Here is an 18,274-nt window from a genome sequence, read left to right as displayed (position 1 = left end):
GTGTGTGTGTGTGTGTGTGTGTGTGTGTGTGTGTGTGTGTGTGTGTGTACAGCTGCATGTGCCCATGTGTGCCTGCTGAGGCCAGAAGAGGAAACTGGGCATTCTGCCCTATCTACCGTTCTCTGCCTTTTCCCCCTTGAAGCAGGGTACCTCAATGAACCTGGAGCTCCTTGCTTTTTTTTTTTTCAAGCCTGTTCCCAGCATTTGCCTGTTGCACATTACAGGAATGTGCGGCCATGCTTGCTTTTTTCTTCCCCTTTACATGCTAGCTCTGGTCCTCATGGTGGTGTTGTGAGCACTGTTATCCACTGAGCCATCTCCCCAGACCTATAATATCCTGTAACAGGACTGGAAAACCATTCCATCGAGTGCTTTACAGTCTAATTGGCTGCTGTCTAGAACAAGGTAGGAAGCCTGTACACACACTTCCCAACTGGCTCTATCACCAAAGCCACATAAAGGTGACGCCACCCACCGTTCCCATGCTGTTCAGCCTCCTCACTGGACACCAGGATGAATGTAATAAAGTTATAAGCTGCTAGAGAGATGCTACACAGACATTTCAGCACTAGAAACTTAATTTTAATTGGTTTCACAAAGTTTGGTAAAACTCCGAAGGTATTTTCGAATTCTAAACCTACAAGCAAATATAATTTTAGAACAGTGATACCTACACACAGTCAGCAAGTTAACAGAAAGTACATGCTGTCTGCTAAAACACCAAGGCAGCACACTAAATTCTCAGCATGGGAGTACTAACAAATAAGCTGTGTTTTTCTAACTACATAGATGTGGCAGGGTATAGAAGGTTGGAGAGATGTTGGTGGGAAAATGACTATGATAGAGTTAGGGTCTGCTTCACTTACGAAGCACCTCTGTGGCTAGAATTCTGTTTTAGACTTTTAATCTCAAACAGCAGAATGATAGGAAACACTGGGAAAGGCCAGAGCACGCACCTAAAACCCTGCTTTCTAAGACCAGCTCTAAGAATAACACTGCTCCGTTTAGATAACTTTTTGCTCATCCTGTTAGCTCTGTACGGAGCTGAAGTAGTGATGCCATTAGTTAGCACATAGCCTTCAAGTACAACTACACTTTTATATATATATATATATAACCAGTCAGCTGGCAAAATGAAAGAGGATATATAGACTCTAGTATTGTGGAGATTACTGTTCAATTCACAGGCACATCTCAAGGGCCTGTGGAATCCCGACGAACCCAGGAGTGAGTCAATAACTGATGAACTTGCTGACAGATTTGACATCCAGGGTTCACGTTTCTAATTCACTTATCCTTGTCAGCTGACTTCCCAGCGTTTCCATAAGCATCAGTCTTAGGTGTACACTGTAATGTATAGAGAGCCCTTAGACATCTCTGAGTGTTTGTTTAAGTTCCTAATAGTTCAGAAATGTAACTACCTTGGGATGGTTTGGAGGGACTCCGTGTAGTAAGCAATGCAGGCAGAATGGGAGGTATGTAGAGTGGCTTTTGTCAGAGTGTGTTTTAGTTGGCATCTTGTATTTATTCCCTGTGTTTAGCATGTCTGTAACTAGGTGTACACAGATATTCAAATGTCCACAGCTTCTTTTCTTTGGTTGTTTTAAAATATTTTTTATAACTAAATATCCAAAACGTTTGGAAAGAGACCACAGATCCTAATTAATTTAATAACTGAAATCAGGGAAAATTAAGGCCCCTGCCCCCTGAAAAGTGCCACTTTTCTGACACTTGGAAGCAGTGCACTTTCCTTCCTTTGACAGAGAATGGCCAGCAACTTCCCTTGGAACACCTGTCCTTGACAGGAGTTGTTCATTTTGTCTTACAGGGTACATGGTCATGCTGGCACTCCTGATGAATTCAGACACCCTGGGGATATTTGCTGACTTACGCTCCCCCTATGGCTTCCCTCCCTCTCCAGGCATAACTGAAATTCTGAGGGATTTGCAGGGACTCTTTCAACCCAGCAGAGAACCATTTGATTTAGCACTCTGCTGCACAAAATGGCACCCTGGTGGCTAGAAGAGATGGTGGGGAGAACGAAGCTCATTAAATATCAATCGACAAAGCTGCTACTACTAATGTTTGCACCGCTGCCAAAAGCCCTGGGCTGCTTCAGTCCCGAGTCTTCTACAAGACTGAAAATGAGCACAGTTTATCCCAACCCAGACAGCCAACTGACAGATTAGGCAAACAGAAGCACAGAATGGACATGCAACAGGTGCGGCAGCAAGGTCCTCAAGATCTGATCCACTCCGGTTTACCATAACCACATGCACGCCCTTTACCCACATGTGTGCTACAAATCCTAACAAGATGTTTTATACAAGGAATAGTGCAGGTATTTAATATTTACCCTAACCACTGACTTTCCTTTCGTGGACTGGATAAAGTTCTGGGAAGTGGTATTACTCACTTCTCAAAGAGTATCTTCTCTACATTCCAACCAATGTCTCTTTATCTCTGAATCACTATCATTAGCCAGGAGCAGCACTGCAGTGATTCATGCTGAAGACCCGACATTCACGTCACATTCGGTGCTGTGCAGTGTCTGGCCATCAGGCTTCTGCTCTCTTGTTTGGCTTTTAAAAACTGTCTTAATTTTTATTTATTTTTACATTTTATGTGTTTATTTGTCCAGTGTGTAACTGCGTGGAGCTCGGAGGAGTCCATGGCCTCCTCCCAAGGTGTGGATTCTAGGGACTGAACTCATATTGTCAGCCTTGACATTGAACATGCCCCCCTGCTGAGCCATCTTGCTGGCCCTTGTATTGCTTTTACAGTTTTCCTAACTCCACTTTGTCAAGAGTACCACTTTTATGTGTAGCAGTATTCTATTCACAGGTGAATTTATCCAATTTCCAAGATCAGAAAGATGTAACTTCTTGTGGGGGAAAAAGGAGACATAAAATAGAACCCACTGTCCCCTCTCCCCCTTTGTGCCTATCGCTGGTACTTAGTTGCAAAGCCATCATGAAGATAAATGAATTAACCTTCTGCTTTCATTATATCTTTCTTCCCTCTCATGTGGGCCTTCCATTTTATGTTTTATTAGTATTTTACCGAGAGCCTCTTAGGATCCCTTTTGGAAGTGTTGTGGATAATAGATAGCTCCTCTGTCCTCTTGTATGTGCATACATGACGTTTATAAATGCATGCACCTCACTGATTCATTCAGAAAATGTGCTGCCAGCTACCAGCTCTGTGAGGGGTGTATGTCTGTCTTTTTGAGGGACACTCACTTGTCACCACGAGCCTTCCCTCTAGGATTTCGAACACCTATACCAAGGAACTCCTCGCAGTGTCTAAACTCTGGGAGGGATGGCTGGGTCACAGAACTGCGTTCGCAACACAACTTGAGACTACATGAGAGACTGAAGGCAAAGTGCTATCTATGTTTAGGACTCCAGGAACTGACACTGTGGCTCCACAGAGCCAATGTATATGTATGTGACGGTGTCTGACTGTCATGTGTAAGTTTACCTTGTGACTGCGTCTGTGCTTGCAATCAAACACAGCTAACCTATTTTCTTTTCTTTCAGCCAATAATACTTAAGGTCTTATTAAGGCAGTGTATAATGGGATTGGTCCAATGTGAAAGAATGACAAATCACAGAACGATAAACTTTTCATACTCTGCAGGGTCTTAACAGTACATTTCAGAAAGCAGAAATACACAGACTGTGCAAAAGAATGTAGAGCACGGGTTGTTACGGCCTAAATGTTCACCAGATATTGGAGACTAGTCTCAGTAGTATGACTATCCTCATTTAATCCTAAAATTTCTACAGGGTGGAAGGGATGACTGACAGCTCTTCTACCTCACTAAGCACTGTTAAGTCAGGGCGCTCCGTGCTCTTCCACTGTTCTGCATGATTACTCTTCTCCTGTGTAGACTTTTCCTTCTCATCGGGGTCACTATTCAGCGCCACACTTAAGACAAGCCAATTCTTTCACAGGAACACTCTAATTTTGCTATTCCTCTGTTCTTTCCACACGTGACAGAGGGCTATCACATGGCCATAGACACATAAGTGTTCCTTATAAGCAGCATAGTGAGACCTTACAGGTCTGTGTTAGGAAAAAGGGGAGAAATGTGATCAAGTCCCGTGGGTGGCCGAACTGGATAACAAAGAAGGCACCTGAGGGTCAAGGCAGATACAAAAGACCCACACCCCTCAAGGGAGCCGGTCACTCTTTATGTAAATTCTACCAAGCATTTGATTTCCTAACGAAAAGCGAAACATTTCATGTAGACCACACCTGACAAAGTTCTTTGCAACTTAGACAGGGGCAAATTTTATTTTCCCTGTATAAGTGTTTTGCTTACATGAATGTGTATGTGCCACATTTGTTCCATCTGCCTCAAGGAGGTCAGGAGAGTGAGTCAGACCCCTAGGACCAGAGTTACAGATGGTCCCCACGTGGCTCTGGGAACGGAACCCAAGTTCCCCAGAAAAGCAACAAGTACTCTGAACTGCTGAGTCATCTTTTCAGTCCCAGAGGGACATTTTAAAGCAACTGTCAAGTCACATGTCCCTTCAAAGGAATTTCTAATGAAAATGGCTCTGTTTTTCTCTGCAAAACACGACTGTGTGCATTTTCACTGTCACGGTAGTCAAAATGCAACGTTCTGCCCAGTTCCTTGAAACTGGTGGGCCTACTCAAGTCTTAAGCTTTAGAGTCCAGTTAGTGTATGCATCAGCCCCTGGCAGACTAAGAAAAAACAAACAAACAACAAATAAAAAACAAAAAACCTTCAGTGTAACCATGTAATATAAATTTATGTTATGTCTTCAAAATCTTTCAGCGGGCAAGTAATTTTCTCTGGTCTTTCATGTGCTGAAAGAGAGTGAGGCTACAGGGATGTAGCTCTGGTCATCTGAAGTATATCGTTGAACTCTTCTGATGCATGTTAAGATAATAACTGTTAAAATGTCAAAGGCTTTACTGAAAGAGATGGGCTGAAAGCACAGCAAACAAAGAAAATAGCAACAGTAACAATAGCAAACAAAACACCAATCGGGAAGACTCCAGAAGCTGAGTCCCTCAGAAAGGTAAGACTGAGGATCAGACACAGCACACTGCCCACAGGCAGTAAGGAGAGAAACACACCATTTTCATCCTATTATCATTTAATACAGTTTATTCAATTTGTATCCCAGCTGTGGCCCCCTCCCTTGTCTCCTTCCAATCCCACCCTCCTTCCCTCTTTTTTTCCCTTGGCCCCTCCGCTAGACCACTGATAGGGGAGATCCTTCTCTCCTTCTGTCTGACCCTAACCTATCAAAGTCTCATCAGGATTGGTTGCATTGTCTTCCTCTGTGGCCGGTAAGGCTGCAGCCTCAAGGGGGAGGTGATCAAAGAGCTGGCCTCTGAGCCCATGTAAACTCTACTAATTGAGGTATCAAAGCAGAGGCTGAGACTCACAGCTAAACTTTGGGCAGAATGCATGGAATTTTATGAAAGAAGGGGGAGATAGAAAGACCTGGAGGCTACAGGAGCTCCAAAAGAAGAGCAATTGAGCCAAAATAACTGAGTCCTGGGAGCCCTGAAGAGAATAAAAACCCAACCAAGGACATGGAAGCCATTTTTATGACCCAAGGGAGTTTAAAAAAAACAAAACAACATCAAAACAACAAACAAACAAAAACACATGAACAGACAAAAAACCCACGTGAATAGGCACATTCAGGTTCTGAATGAAAACAGAAGCTCTAAAGATCCAAGGTTTGCAGAAAAGCAAACTAGAGAAAGACCTGGTGACTTTGAAATGGCCTAAACCCCCCTTGTCTGGCTGGTGATAGGCTAAATCACTCCTCAGCCCTTTGTTTAACCTTGGCTGCTGAGGCCAGGGCTGACTATTCATCTGCAGCTAGCAAATAAATGCTGAATGCCCAAAGTTCAGAAATTACTCTGGAGGGAGACCATGAATTTTAAGTATTATTTTCAGAAGTGGCTTAGGTTTCATCTTTAAACAGTTCTTCAAAGGACCGATATGTTGATTCTTAATTATCGTTGCCCCAAAGCAGTTCTGTTCACTAGACATAAGTTCACATTAAGGAAAATTCAGACGAATGCTTAGCTTAAATACTTTCCTTCTGCAAACAGTGGTGTCTCCAGGGACACATTACAAACGGCTGCTATTGGGCAATTTCTTTCCTTTAGAACAAAAATATACTTGTATCAAAGGTAAGCCATGGTAAGAAAAATCACACTGATTTTCCGAATGTGCTTCATCCCTTAGTTCTACAAATGTCAGCTATCACTCACAGTGACTAAATGCCTTTGTAAAGTGGGGTCGGGGAGGTACTTTGTGAATGCCTCTCCATGGACACCTCTCTCCTCAGACAGTTTTCACAGAATCTTGAGACGAACAGTCTCTTCTGGACTCTGCAGTGGCAACATTTGCTGGACCTTTCACAGTCTGCTTGGAACCACACTTTATCTTCTACATAAATGGTCTTGATTTGTCAGCATTATGAAGTTGGACCATCATCATCCTTTCACAGATAGGGGAAAAAAAAGAGGCCCAGGGAAGATAAAACTTTTTCTCTCTCTTGCAAAAACTATTCTAAGGCAGCCTAAGATTTTGGAAGGTGGGGTTTCTGATTCCAAAGCTCTACACATTGAAATTTTTCACCACTAAAATTTACTAGGATGTAAAGTATTTGGATTATTAATTCTGTTCCCTTGGGCCAAGAATATTCAATTCAGTGAAAGGACCACAAAGTCAGCAGAAGAACACAGTTCTGATTTTCTCCCAGATGGAGAAGCACATCTTCCAAGGACCTTGTTCTACTAAAATTTGGTCAGACACTTTTTCACCTAAATCCAGTTAACAACACATAAATGAAAGCTTTATTAGGTTGGGAATTAAGTTTGAAATATGAAAATTTAGTTTCTAATAATAATTCACTTTTGCAATAGCCTGAGTTCTGCTGAAAACAGCGATATTTTAAGAAAGTTTAAAGAGCAATAAAAAGCCACAGGTAAATAAACTCTCCATTAAAAAGGAGATGGGCAGGGTTAAGACATTTTTCTACATATAGAAACACAGAAATGAACTGGCATTTTTCAAACTCGTAAGTTCAGATGCACATCCAATACATCACAGACTTCTCTCTGCACGCACAAGCAGGCTGAGTTGTAAATGCGGACTTGTGCCTGCCCTGCTGACCATTAAGAGTTCTCTCCAGCAACAGACTCTGAGAACCGAACGCCCATCATCTGGAATGTTTCATAGCAGGAGGCTCAGAAGCCCACATCGTTACTTAACCTGGCGGCACAATAGTAATTTAAAAATGTAGCCATGTGATTTAATAAAATCCCAACTGAGTATTAAACTAAATTGTGGTTCAATCAAATTACTACTGCTAAATCTCATGTACTTTACTTCCCTCCCTTGCTCTCTCTCTTTTCTCTTTCCTCTCTCCTTCTGCTATTCCTCCTGCTCCTCTTCCTCATCCATCAATGTACAGGGACCATGGAACCACTCAACGATGCTGTTAAAAAATATGTTAAAGCTAACACTTCTGGCCATCCATTTGTAATGCACTAGGGTTTTTGTTTTGTTTGATTGATTGTTTAGGTAGGTTTCACACTCCCCCAAACCATGTCTTTCAAATGTTAATATTTTACTTAAATTCTCAGCAAGAAATACATTTTTCAGTCCACCCATTTTCCCCAGTGCACACACAGATACAGAAACACCACAGAAATTCAGAAAATATTTCTCCTCCTGCAACCCACTCACTCATTTCTTTTATTCCATTTGACTGTAGACTGTAGCTTACTAATCTGACTTCAGCTAATGGATCATAGTGAGCAAGCTGAAAAGGAGCTCCGCTAAACTGCTTAATTTCCAGGGATGTTCCCAGGGCAGGCATAAAGTGAGAATAAAATCAAAGTGAGAGAAGGATTCTGGGACAACTGTTAAACTCCTCCAAATGATGTTTGAAGACAGTTCATGTAGGAGAACTACTGAGAATTATATCTCAACAAGCAAACAGAGAAAAGCCCATTGGGTTGGTGCTAGGGAAATAGCCAAGATACGTGAGTCAAGATATGTGAACAATCAAACACTGTATTATATTCATTTGACAAATGGGAAAACTGAGGCCAAATGTCTTGTTTTCTTAGTCACTCAGCGCCCAGTAGAGTCATCACACAGTCTGAATTCTCACTGTGGCTAACTTTGTCAAAGCAGCAAGCATCCTCTGCCCGCCTGTGCACACTCCAGGGCCTGTGAGCTTTATTGACTTGATGAGTAATTCAGCATGGCCCAAGCTTGAGGCTGGGCTGGACCCAGACTGACGAAGGCAAGATTGGGAGAGTAAACAATCTGGAGGGGCTTTCAAAAATTTTTCCACTCAGCTTTTGAACATGGGACCGGGACTGTAGCTTGGTTGGCAGTATGTTGGCCTAACAAACGTGAAGCTTTAAATTTGATACCCTGCACCGCATGAACTGGGCGTGGTGAAACAAACTTGTAATCCAAGTTACCGGGGAGGTAGAGGCAGAGGGATTAGAAGTTCCAAGCCAAGCTCTTTGATCTCCCCAGCTCCCCATGGGAGGAACAGCCTAGCTAGGCCACAGAGAAGGACATTGCAGCCAGTCCTGGTGAGATCTGATAAGCTAGGGTCAGATGGAAGGGGAGGAGGACCTCCCCTATCAGTGGACTTAGAGAGGGGAAAGGAGGAGATGAGGGAGAGAAGGTGGGTTTGGGAGGGAATGAGGGAAGGGGGCTACAGCTGGGACACAAAGTAAATAAATAAACTGTAATTAATATAAAAATTATATCAAAAAATAAATAAAAGCTAAGTTTAAAAAAAGAAGACAAATGTACCCACATAATAAGTGTCTCTTGACAAAACAATGCTGAAAAAAAAAAAAGTTCCAAGCCAGCCACTGTGTCCAGATTTATTCGCTTTCATCTGATGGTTTAATTCACTGATGTCTGATGAGGGGAAGCTCAGTGATAGAGCACTTGCTTACCGTGTGCCTATCCCACAGAGTGTGTTGCTGTGCCCTGGATTCAAGATCTAACACCGGAGAGGAAAACAGACAAACAAAAACCCTACTATACAATTCATGACTTTGGCTGAATTAGCTATTAGTGGCTATAAAATGATGATTTTTATTTTGACTCTTCTCCCTATTCTTAGAACCTAAAAATCATTTCTAAAGAATTTCCTCCTTGTCTGGAATGTGTGTGTACATGGAAGCAGTGTTGCTGAAGGAAAAGAGGGTAAATGCTTCAATTTTGAGCTAGGGTCTCACTGAGTAGTTCTGGGTGTCCTGGAATTTTGTAGACCAGGCTAGCCTAGAACTCACAGAGATCTGGCTGGCTCTGCCTCCTGAGTGCTGGGATTAAAGGAATGTGCCACCACACCCTGTGAGTTTTATTTCTTAATTGTATGTTTTTCATATATTTGGTGTGTTCAGATAATACCAGCTAGTCCTGCTATTCCGACTGCTGTATCTTCAGCCGTGTGCCTATTTCTGTGCTGCTTTTAGAGGATTCCACTGGCCTGACATTTCTTTGCTCACTGGAACACAAGGTGAGTCTTGTCAGGGACCTGACAGTGCCAGAGGACGTAATCCCACTGCTACTTAAGAGGTTTGGGTAAAATGGGATTTACCACCAAGAAGAGGAGGGAAGACTCAAAAACTGATAACGTGTAGAAGACAGGCAATGTCTAAAATGGAGGAACAGGGGCTTTTGGGGAACACAGTAAGACCTTAAACCATCCAATAATAACAGTAATAACAACGACAAAGGTAGAGATAGATGAGATACTGCACTATCTCATGGAGAGCTCAAGGACTGGGCACCACGAGGTGACAATAGTACACTTGTGCCTGAGGAGGTCCCAGCTTGAAGAGTGTAGGAACTAGTTCTTTTTGCAGTGTGGATCGGTGCTGAGCATGTGAGACCACAAAGTCCACCCCCCATAGTGACATTCTTCCTCCAATAAGGCTGCACCTACTCCAGCAAGGCTGTACCTTCTAACAGAGCCACTCCCTATGGGCCAAACATTCAAATACAGGAGTGAAGGGGGGCATACCTATTCAAATCACCATACATACCCCCACAACATACATGTACACATACTCACATACACACACACACACACACACACACAACATACACATATACATACCTACATATACAGACACACCACACACATATATGTTCATATATATACATACACCACACACACATGTATATTTACACATACATATATCACAAACATATATATGTATATATATATACATACACACATATACACATACACAGACCTTCCCACGCATATATACACACAGAGAGAGATATACATACTTCTTCCCTTTCCCTGCCCCGCCCCCCACATACTCAGAGAAGTTGGCATGCAAACTCTGAACTCTACTGGATGACCCTGAGGACTGGAGCGCCAATCAGCTGACAGCTTCTCCCAGGGACAGCCTTCCTTAAGAAATTGCTGCCTCACTTTTGTCTGCAGGTTTCAACACAGAGATATGAATTCCAGGGTGTGAGGGAGAGGATGGCATGTGTAGTTTGGAGTTAAATACCAATTCCTAATGCTGCTTCCGGGTTCACCAGGCCTCCTTATTTGGGGGAGGCAAGCAAAGGAAAGATCTGTTCTTCATAGGGAATCACCATTGCACAGGAGCCTGGAGGTAAAGGCAGCCCAGGGAAACAGCATGTGAGGACATTTATTTACAATGGAAAAGAGTTTTAGTGCACACAGTGGAAAGGCTGGAAGGGAAGTCAGCAAAAGCAAGATAAGAGGCCGGAGAAAGGGAGGGTCCCTGTATCAGGTGACATCATGAGCGAGGAGTTCACGACCCCAGAAGTGCTGGCCATTGAGTCAGACAGGAAGTGGGCTGATGATGACTGCAGACAGGCCAGCAGGACATTTTCATAGATCTAGTGGAAAACAGGGAATGTTAGTGTCAGGCTGGACTTAGATCTGTTGTTTCTACTGGGATCTTAGGCATGTCATTAAAACCACTAGGCCTTTGTTTCCTCATCTGTACATTGGGAATAAATAGTCACCCTATCAGATTATTCTGAAGATATAATGTTCAACTGCTTAGCTCATTTCGGGCCAATAGTAAACACTCATAACTGTTGACATTTATGATAACTATCTTTATGCTTTTCAATGACCCTTTTGGCATAAAGGATTTTAATATCAACTGACTGAAGGCCCTGGTGGGTAGGATCCATGTATTCTTATATTTGTCCAGCAAATACAAATAATAATAAAAATAATTCACTCACATAAATGCAGATACGTATCAGTCAAGAACTGGCAGACAGGTGGTGCACATCTGCAGTCCCAGCCCAAGGAGGCAGAAACAGAGATTGTTAGCACAAGCTTGAGAGCGGCCTCGGCTACACAGCAAGACCCCAGTTCAAACATCCACAAACAAAACATTTCCTTCTCCTAAAAGGAAACCAATATTTCTCTTCTATCACTATCCCTATAATCTATTTCTTGGCCCACAAGATTGGGCCAGTAGGGAAAGGTGGGTGAGGCACAAAGGACATAAAATTAGGAGGCACCCAGAGCAGCACGTGGTTGGAGAAAGATGGCTTCCTGCGTGTTCACCAGTGTGCATGCTCCTCCTCAGCCTTGTCCCAGCTCTGTGGATAACTCCCCTTGAGGTTTCAGAGTAGAGTGGCTGTCTACACGGACGCCAGTTACTTCAACCATGCCAGCCTATGGGACATGCATTAAAGCAGAAGGCCTCCCGGGACAGGGATGATCTGTGACAAATTGATACAAGCAAACGTTATATTTTTCAGGCTTCTTCTCTGGATCTCATATAGATACATATATAACAAATGCTCCTTATATATGTATATTAATCCAAACTAGTTCTCATATGATGCATCCTTTAAGTGCTCTAAATTAATTTACAATTTGCACACCATAGCGGAAGACATAGGAATAAATCAAAAGCAGGAATAATTACCCAGTCACTTCATGATTGTGTTTCTTGGACTCACACACAGATAATACATTCGGGTGCTAACACTTTTACTTACACAGATTAATAACTCTGTCAGAGAAAATCTAAGTGGAGCCATGATTCACACATTTTTACAATTATTATGACCTGCCAACATGTACAACTTAGCAAGTCCTTGTTGGCTACAACATAAACATCAAAACGCTATTGCAATCTCATTCCTTATATCTTTCAGCTTTTATTTAGGTTTAAAAAAAAGACTTTTAATGGTCCTTACAGGGAACTGCGCAATAATTTCTTTCGTACTGCCTTATTCAATCTTTATAAAAGCCCTATGAGGTGTTTGTTATTAGCAAGCCGCTTCTATTTCAGCAGAGTGCGCATCTGTTCTGGTGCTGTCTGCTCATGGTGCTGTCTGCTGCGCTAACACAGTTTCTGCATGTTCCTGAACTGACTGCACGGCACAAGGAGAAGATGGAACCCATTCTGCCATGTCCATTTGCCATTTTTCCTGCTCAGCACCTACGCGTCCCTATTTTCTATTTTCCATAGGGAAGCCTGCGCCTGTGCGTGGCTGTCAATCAAGGTGACTTCCCGGGCTGACTACAAAGCGAGCACTTTCCCCCCAGAGGGGCCCTGCGGCAGCATCTCCTACCAGAAGAGCCAGCACTGCCCTGGCTCCTCCCTTTCTCTACATTTGATTATTCAGACAGTTTGGGATAATACAGCCCTCCCCCACCGCGTCCTTGTAATAAATTATTTCTCTTATCTGCCAAAGTCTGTGCCTATTACTTGCAAACAACTAAAACACGGGTGCACACCATCATTGCACTTATAACTTGTTTGTGTGGCTGCGCATGGCCAGTCTATCTTCTCCTGTAGCAGGTAAGGCTTACTGGCCTACTCTCACTATAAGCAGCTCCACAATGCTTATTATCTTCGCACATATCACTTTTTCCATATCTTGGATTCTTTTCTCTGAAAGAGTCCCAGAAGTGAAGTTACTGAGGCAAAGGGCACAGATATTATTGTAGCTCTTGAAAGATGTTGCCAAGATGCTTTTTAGATGGACTTGGCCAACCTTTAATGAATTCAAGGGCCCTTAAAAAAATGTCTGGTAAGCACTGACCATTCGTGTAGTTGTGGCATCCTGCTACTAACATTTCCTGACTCTCCTTGAAAGAATGGAATACATGGCTCACACCTTCCACGGGTGGAGGCAGAACTTCCTACTCAGACATCCAAATAGTGGTTTCCCCAAATAGTGCTTTATGCATTAACTTTGTAGAAAATTCACGTAATTTACCAGTATATATAAATGTTAGAATAACACTGATGCACTTACCTTTGCCAGCTTACAGTCATCTCCACCAGAGAAAGCCATGGACTGGACCACAGAGTAACACAGGTAGGAACCATCTTTCTGTGAGTTTTGATGAAGTACGTTATCAATGAATAGCAGCTGAGACAGCCCTTCTAACAGCACCAGTATGGTCCACCTAAAACTCTTCACGTGTGCGTGTGGGGTGGGGGCTGGTGGGTGCTGTGTGGAGATCAGAGGTCAACTTGCTAGAGTCTGTCCTCTCTAAGATGTGGTTTGTAGGCTTGGTGGCAAGCACCTTTGCCAGCTGAGCCATCGCAAAGCCCTGGCACTTCTTAAACAAAAGGAAAAAGGTCTGCTTGCCTTTCCTCCTTCTATTTCAATGGATGTATAACCAAATCAGACTCCAGATGAGGCCAGATGAAACCAAACGCAAGCTATGAATCGAGTGTCCCACAGGGACAGATCCAAACACACAAGTCCAAATGGGGCCCAAACAGGTTGGGCATGAGGCCCTGAGTTTGCCTGGTGCTTGAAGTGGTTGTGATACAGCTCCATGACTCTTTTCTCTTCCTAGGCTGCTAGGGTTGGCACACTCCTATTGTGATGGGCCTCTGCCCAGAGTATCTGAGAAAACAAAAACAAACAAAGCAAACCAGGGAACTACTGCTCCAGGTCAACTGTCCCATCAACAAACGATTTGTGCACAATTATTATGCACAAAGAAGTGCACGCTGAGACGAAGACCAGATATTTCACCTTCAGCCTGAACTCCTCCTCCTCCTTCAACCAGGAGTCAAGTAGTCTGATCTGAAAAGGGGAGGGGGCCTAGTTGTGCTGAGACTGAACATTCCTTCTTGCCCCTCAGAATGAGAAGTCAGGCTGACTTCTATCACACTTATGTTTCTAGAAAAACATCCTCCAGACACAGGGATCCACACATTTCTGTGTTACTTAGGAAGTTCTGAATGTTCAGTGTGGCCAGACGGCCATTGAAGGATTTTAAGTGGGGACATAATACAAAAAGAGTTATAGTTTAGAAACTTAACCAGCTAAAGTGTAAAAGATAGGTAGAGGGTGAGAGGTCAGCTTGGAAGTAGTTAAAATACGAGTGGACTGAGGTGAATGTAAGAGGTGAGAGGTGTCTCCACCCAGGGTGAAGGATCTCATGGGTCCTCAAAGAAAAAAGAGAAGCACTCAATTGCTTTATGCTGTCTTTTTCTATTACACATTATGCTGGTTGTTTTTTTTTTTCTTTTCTTCTTCTTCTTCTTCTTCTTCTTCTTCTTCTTCTTCTTCTTCTTCTTCTTCTTCTTCTTCTTCTTCTTCTTCTTCTTCTTCTTCTACTTAAGAAGCTACTGACTCAACCACTTTTTGCAAATTCCAAAGTCCTGGAAGTTACAATTCCTTGGGTTGAGAATAACATACCAAAATATCATGATTAAGTCAAGAAATTGCATTTACAGAGAAGGAACTAGGGTTGTACCGTTTGTAACAGCTTCTTGATGCTAAAACAGAGGACTACAACCAAAGGAAACCACTTTCATCTATTCAAAATCAATTTCCAAATTTTATTTTAATATTCTTAGATTAAAATCATTGCATTTTAAAAATAACATGGAGACAATAAAAACATCAGAATTTGCCAAAACGTAGAGGGTAAGAAGGTGTGGACATGGAGAGTGCACAAGGTTTTGAGGGGTACTGAAAAGATTCTACAAGGCCCTAATTGGGGGCATAGTTTTGATATGTACACAGCCAAGAGAAGTGATGGTGAGAGACCAAAAGATTAAAAATTAGCAGCTATTATTAATTAAGGCCTGAACTAGGTTGGTGGAGAAGTCCAGTACTGCCCTGAGGGGAAGGACCACCTTACTACATTCTTTCCCCATCCAATAGAGATACAGTTGCTAGGAAACTGGCCCATCCCCCTAGGGAGGGACACCAGGTCATTATGGTCTGGGATTATTGGGTCTGGGTCATTATTGGCTTCCTATAGCAAATCAATTCAAAATGTAGCATTTTGACTAATAGATGCTTGCCAAGCAGGAATTGCCCCTGCCTTGGGCATACTGGGATGGACCAGAATCTTTAAATCACCCAACTAACCTGAGCATGGCCTGCTTGGCTCTCACTGCTTCGGCGGTGGGGGGTATGGGCCCAAGCTGCAGCTTGTAATTTGTAATAAAAAGAACCTCATGTATTTACAGCGGAATCTAGTTATTCCTGGTCTTTTGGGGTTCGTGAACTGGGCAGAACAATGGATATAGAATGGCGATATGTCAGCCAGGCTCAGTAACCACAGTACATAGCCCAGCTTGGTGGAGGGTGCTGGTGTTGCTGGAGCCTCTGCGTGCACGCACGCATGCGTGTGGTGTGTGTGTGTGTGTGTGTGTGTGTGTGTGTGTGTGTGTGTGTAATGGAGTGCTCTCTTATGCTGTCTCATTCGCAAAAGTCTATTCAACTTCTAATGATAATGACAAACAATGTTTATCTTGCATAAAATAACCTTGAAACTCTACTAAATAGAGTAACTCTGGTTAAAAAACAGAAAAAGTCCCACCACTGGCCGTGGATATCTGTAAGTTGCTACCCAGTCATCTAGTCCACGAAAGGGGACATTTCTGCCTGTTGGAAAAAGTTTCCACAACTTTTATGATTAACTCTTCTGAATGTTACCAGAACTTGGAAATCTAGCCCCTGAAAATTAAGGGAGATGAAAACATCTGTCTCTTTGCAAAATCTGTCCCTCATAGGTCAAACTGGGTGAAAATAAATAGCCAACCTGGCAACCAAATGGAACGACAAAGCAACAAACACTGTGGACAGTGATTCCAGTGAGTAAATGAGATGTTCTTACAAAAGAACCTTCAGGAGTCCCATGGAAACCTTGTCCCAGGATTTATAACATTAAACATGCCTCTCTTTATGTGTCTTCGGGTCCTCCAAGTCTGTCACTTTAAATACATTCTGGAGAAAATGGCACCCTTCCCCTGAAGCTTAGCATTGAGCCTATACTCCCTGCTCCACAGTGTTGAAGAGGAAGAGTTAACATGTTGGTATCTGTTTGAGGCTAAAAATGAAAGCTGTGAGGTGGTCTCTTCTTCCAGGAGTTCCCTGGAATGGATGAGTGAGCTTCAAAGGACTTGGCTCCAAGAGAACTTCTAAGCAATGTCTATGGGGCACAGAACACAGTGGAGACCAGGGCTAGACCTGAAGGGCTGAGTGGACTACGCTAAAGTGGGATTTATTATCTGATAGGGCAACACAGTTCACAAAGCTCCAACATTTTCTTTTATGCAAATGTACATCTTAGCCTTTCATACAACTTTTTTTAAAAAGCCCCTCCAGTGTTGATCAGTCTAGATCACGTGCTGAAGTTAAATGTCCCACTGTCCTGGACCAGCAGAGGCCTGGAAGAGCCAGTCTCAAGACTATTTAAAAGAAACTGTCCCAATCAACTTAAAAGCTTTTCACACTAAAGCAGCTGACACTGTGAACTTGTGGTTTTCTTGAGGCTGAGTAGCGATCAGGCAGCAGTTGTAGGTGGAGTGGTTATCTGAGAGCATGACATTCTTTACAAGAGTCCTTTAGATGTAACACACACCCACACTTTTGATTTTTAGCGGGTGTAAGCATGAGGAATTGACTTGGTTCTCCCCCCCAAAACTAAAAGACAAAACCCATAGACTATAAAAACACTGGATCTGTTGATAATCCTGAGCCTAAATAAGGCAAACACACCCATCCCTCTTTAAGGCCCTGTGATGAGCGTCGTCTTGTCCTTCGAGGCTACATAGGATACTGTTCTGTGCACTCTCTCAGCTCCAATGGTGCTGTAATAAGTCACAGAAGCTTGGCATCTCGCCCAACAAAACACAAACTCTCCTGAAGTCCTGAGCTTTCCCATGGCAACATCACAGTCACCAACACAGCAAACAATTGCTCCGCTCCCCACTCCTGCTCCCCCTTCCCAGCAGTGAAGGGTATCACTGCAGCCAGCCTGGAGAACAGTGCTAATTACCATGTATGAAAGGAGGTCGTGCTGCGGATCCCTCCTCCAGCGCTGAACTTAAAGTAAGATCAAAGCGGGATAAGCTTGGAGAGTTTTCCTTATACGTTCACTTTTGAAAGAATAGTGAGGGGCTGTGTGTAAAGTATATTCCTTGAGGATTAATGGGCCTAGCTGCCCTGATTACCAAGTGGCCCTGGCTCAACCACAACCTTCATACAAAACTCCCATTCACATCCAGCCCAGGGGCTCTGCACAGCCTGAGGGGGAGCATGCCATCTTAAAGCTGCAGCTCCCTCACAGGCCTGAGTCTGCAAAGTTGGAACTGCTCTTGGCCAGCCGTGCTAGCCAACAAGACCAGCCGGTCTGATCTGGGGCAAGGTGCCTGGGCAGCACCAGGCTAGGTGGCGGCTCTTTTTCCCTTATGCCCGCTCTTTAGGTTTGAATGGTGTCCTTGAGGTGACAGCTTTTTATCATACAAAGTATCTGGTCTCCCTCATATTCTCCCCCTAGCCCCCCACCCCACCAAATGCTAATCTCCAATAGTAATCTGATTTTTCTCCACTCATGGACCATGATACTACTAAACCCAGGGAAACAAACAGACTATGACTCATGGGTAGGTATGATTTTATGTGTGGGGGTTTTCCACATTTCTTTGTGATTTTAAATGTTGATTGTTTCTCTCTGGAATTGTGGCAAAACTCTACACACCATCTTAAAAGATGCTGGCTTCTTTGCAACTCTAGACTCAGAATTTATACAGTGCTGTAGAAAAAAATGTACAATCACCCAACATCAGAACTGGATTCAACTTTGAGGATGTGTTATTTGAGGAGAGTTGGGGAGTCACTGGATATAATAAAGAGTATGGAATACTAATGAAAAATATGGAAGTAATTATACCAAGAAATTTCAATGATATCTTAAACCAGGAAGGAAGGAGAATCCAGTGG

General features: G+C 43.1%; 1 protein-coding gene across 1 annotated transcript in view; it reads right to left on the bottom strand.

The window, feature by feature from the left end:
• The window catches only part of Maml2 (mastermind like transcriptional coactivator 2), a 323,871-nt gene that overhangs the window by 273,095 nt on the left and 32,502 nt on the right, over window positions 1–18,274 (bottom strand). The gene's annotated exons all lie outside the window — the stretch shown is intronic.

The sequence above is a fragment of the Psammomys obesus genome, unplaced genomic scaffold (genome assembly GCF_907164565.1).
Source record: "Psammomys obesus unplaced genomic scaffold, mPsaObe1.curated_primary_1811, whole genome shotgun sequence".
Lineage (NCBI taxonomy): Eukaryota > Metazoa > Chordata > Mammalia > Rodentia > Muridae > Psammomys > Psammomys obesus.
The sequence above is the reverse complement of the archived record's forward strand: the minus strand, read 5'-3'. Positions and strand labels throughout refer to the sequence as shown.